Source organism: Cebus imitator, unplaced genomic scaffold, assembly GCF_001604975.1.
Source record: "Cebus imitator isolate Cc_AM_T3 unplaced genomic scaffold, Cebus_imitator-1.0 Scaffold24, whole genome shotgun sequence".
NCBI lineage: Eukaryota > Metazoa > Chordata > Mammalia > Primates > Cebidae > Cebus > Cebus imitator.
Genome location: NW_016107339.1, coordinates 14,021,572 through 14,025,856, shown reverse-complemented (window position 1 = coordinate 14,025,856; position 4,285 = coordinate 14,021,572).

Below are 4,285 nucleotides of genomic sequence, written 5' to 3'. Positions count from 1 at the left end.
ACCTCACATAAAGTCTTAATTTCTCTGGTGTCATAGCTATTCTAAAGTTCCCACTAAATCCCTTCTTGAAATTTTTCAGCATGGTCTCTAAAGGAGTGGGTTTGCTATGAGTGTGACCCATGCCTATGCACTGAAAAATAATTCTCACAGGTAAGAAAGTGTTCCTCTGCCCACAGCAGTTCCTACCCAGCGAGATGCAGTACACGATCTTTGGTTCATGTTTGCTTCAGGCTGGCAGAATTGCCTTTCTTTCAAAAGTATTTCAGACACCACTTGGCATAGAACAGTTTGTTAATCCTTTCACAATGCCTAGATTGTGAAAGCTTCTCCACTTAGCCTTATGTGGCTGTCTCTAATTCCAACCAGTCCCACAAATTGCTTGGAGTATAAGGCCACCTCTAATGGGCCTGACACTCCCACATTTCATGGCTGATGAGTCTAGTTGGACCCCTCCACACATGCACACAATCACTCTCCTCCCTTCACCCAAATTAAAACCATAAGCAAAAGCTTCCAAGGTTAGTTACAAAAGGAGAGATACAGAGAGCCAAGTTCAAGAGTCCAAATCTGACACATGTGGGTGATCAGGCCATGCTTCCACCTAAAGGAGGTGGGCAAGTTTCCTGGGATCAATTCTACCATGTTTCTGTTGTCTGGATATTCCAAGCATCTGTTCCTTCTCGGTGTTCAGCCACTGGGCGGATCCACACTGCAGAGGCTTTCCTGCTCTGCTCTGGTGAGGCTTTCCACTGGGCAAATGTCTGCCCAGGAGTGCTCTCAGGAACTGTGTCACCCCAGCGGGCAGGAGCCCCCCACAGGGATGCTCCGAAGGGCTAGGTAAACTGCCTGAGAGGCTTTGCTGGTCGTTTGCCAACTGAAACTCATTTTCCGATCAGGAAACCAAAAATGAAGCAGGAACAGCCACGAGAAACAGACCTCTCAGACACCGAACTATGAAGGAAGAGGTGGTTTATCATGGCCAGGAGTGAGGCGACATGTTTTTTCTAACAGCCAAGCTCATTTTACAAAGAGAAGCTCTGCCTTTATATAGACTTACAACTTTAGATATTACACACGAAAGGGTCTTGGGTTTACAGTTTTAGAAATTATATGTGAAAGGGTCTTGGTAGAGGGAGAAGGAGGAGGGTGGGGGTTCTATCTTGTTTAAGTAAAAACAATGCCTTCAGGAGAGAATCCCCCACACTATGCCTGCTACCTGTAGGAAGATGATTTAGGAGGTGCTAGTCGGTCAGCATTTTCTTCTATTGAAATGCAGTGTGCCATCTGACAAAGGGCTGATATCCAGAATTTACAAAGAGCTAAAACAGATTTACAAGAAAAAAACAAAAAAGCCCATTCAAAAGTGGGCAAAGGATTATGAACAGACACTTTACAAAAGAAGACATACATGAGACCAACAAACATATGAAAAAATGCTCATCATCACTGGTCACTAGAGAAATGCAAATCAAAACGACACTGAGATACCATCTCACACCAGTTAGAATGGCAATCATTAAAAAATCTGGAGACAACAGATGCTGGAGAGGATGTGGAGAAATAGGAACGGTTTTACACTGTTGGTGGGAGTGTAAATTAGTTCAACCATTGTGGAAGACAGTGTGGTGATTCCTCAAGGACCTAGAAATAGAAATTCCATTTGACCCAGCAATCCCATTACTTGGTATATATCCAAAGGATTATAAATCGTTCTACTATAAGGACACGTGCACACGAATGTTCATTGCAGCACTGTTTACAATAGCAAAGACCTGGAACCAACCCAAATGCCCATCGATGATAGACTGGACAGGGAAAATGTGGCACATATACACCATGGAATACTATGCAGCCATCAAAAATGATGAGTTTGTGTCCTTTGTAGGGACATGGATGAACCTGGAAACCATCATTCTCAGCAAACTGACACAAGAACAGAAAATCAAACACCACATGTTCTCATTCATAAGTGGGTGATGAACAATGAGATCACATGGACACAGGGAGGGGAGCATAACACACTGGGGTCTGTTGGGGGGAATAGGGGAGGGACAGCGGGGGGTGGGGAGTTGGGAAGAGATAGCATGGGGAGAAATGCCAGATATAGGTGAAGGAGAGGAAGGCAGCAAATCACACTGTCATGTGTGTACCTATGCAACAATCTTGCATGTTTTTCACATGTACCCCAAAACCTAAAATGCAATAAAAAAAAATAATGGTTACACTGGAAAAAAAAAAAAAGAAATGCAGTGTGGAAGTCAAGGGGGAGGTGGTTTTAGATGCCTGGGTCTCTTACCTTAATACTACATTATTACTACAATACTACTCTTGAACATCAAGAAGAACTATTGCAAGTTCATGACAACTTTATTCCTAATAGCAAACCATCAAAACAATTAAGTATTCATTAACAACTGAACAACTTTATATATTTTCATATCAATTATAGTTAAATTCATAAACATAAATACTTTTTCAGGGCTGGTAAAATGGCCTTCACCTGGATATTCTAGTGCTTATCTGTGAATTGGCTCCCCTGTGGGTGTGCTGGTGCACTATCATTATGAGTTTTGTGTAACAATGAGTTCTTGCTTAGCAAGTTTTGTAGAATTTCTTTCCTGGGTTTTGCATGATAAAAACGTGGCTTCATTGGGCATTGGTAAATCAAATGTGGAGGACGCAGTGCGGCAGGTGCAAAGAACATAGTTACAATATTTTAAACCAAAAAGTATCTGAGACAGGTCTCAATCAATTTAGAAGTTTATTTTGCTAGGGTTTAAGACAATGCCCAGAAGACAGGTCTCTGCATTTCTCCAAAGATGTTTTTGAAGACTTCAATATTTAAAGGAGAAAAGCAGGTTGGAGGTAGAATGGGAAACGTATGGTCCCATTACTGAATCCACAAGTTGCAAGAGAAAAGCAGTCGGTAGGGGAAGAGTCAATTATGTATTTGTCTGGCACTCAGTAAATCGCTACTTTACATAAGATAAGGTGATCATAGAGTAGTTACCTGTGGGGATATTTAACATTTTATCTGTAGCTATCTGCTTCAGATAAAGGCAGCTTCTTGCATAATTCCACTTACAGCTTCATTTTTATTTTCCTCGTGGCAGAGTGAATTGGATTCCCAAGCTTTATTTTTCTTTCACAATATAAAAGTCAGTGGATTGGTTTGTTTGGAATGGCTATAACTGTCAACACTGAGGCTGCTGGAAGGTTGACAGAGCCACGCTCCCACAGTAACCAGTCACTTCCTGACCACGTTCTGTGCTGACCCCGCTGTGTAAGCAGCACATAAGCCATCTTAGGGAGGTCGCCGTCTCCCAGAAGACCTCACTAGTCCCACAGCCCTCACTCCTTCCTCAAATAAGATCAGCCTATTTGAAGTTAATGCCCTGTACAATGAGTGGTATGCAGGTGACACAATCAGAAGGCATAGAAACAGGAAGCATTTCACCAGGAGGGAGCATGCCCACATGGGAGACTATCGTCTATGGCTGCAGCGATGGCCAGAGTTTTCTCTGGTTCAGATAAATAAAGTATGAAAAATAATCCTGAGTTTCTTTGTTGTGGAGAAATATCTAAATGAGCAGAGGAGAATGATCAGAAAATCCAGGGATGCTTGGTAAAACTAGGCAGCTCTCCATGGTAAGTTATAGTCTTTGCTCCAGTGTTCGGTCACATTATTGCTTTCCAGCGCCAATTCCAGCTTCTGCCTTCAGCTTCAGCTTCTGCTAACACAGCTACTATTTGCTACAAAGCCTGGGCCTCAAGCCATTTCCTCTAGGGCCTCTCTGCTCCCTCTTCTTTTCTGGTTACTTTTTAACAGCTGCATTGCACTGCATGGTGCAGCTGTACTACATTTACTTAACAGTCACTGGTTAATGAACATCTGGGCTGTTTCTAGTCTTTTCCAATTACTCATAGCTCTGCAATGAATGGCCCCACATTTCCTGTGGGTAACCTTCACTGTGGTAGGACTGGGAATAATGAAAATGAAATGAGAAGAGTGAGGGCAGAAGTTTGGCAGGAAACTTTGTTCAGCAAAGCACTGGAGCTTCCTCCAGCTCAGGCATGCAGCCTAGTGCGTTGTGACTGAAATGCCAGGGGCTAGGAGGGCCTGTTGCTCACCATAGAGAAAGCCAATGACTAACACAACCAGAGAACAAACCTTTTTATTTGTCTGATGTCAGCTGAGGAGAATGAAAGATTAGTCTCAAATCCATCTCCCTCAACTGACTGAACTTGGCGGGTTCTATAGCAGGGAAAGAATACAGCTATGTGC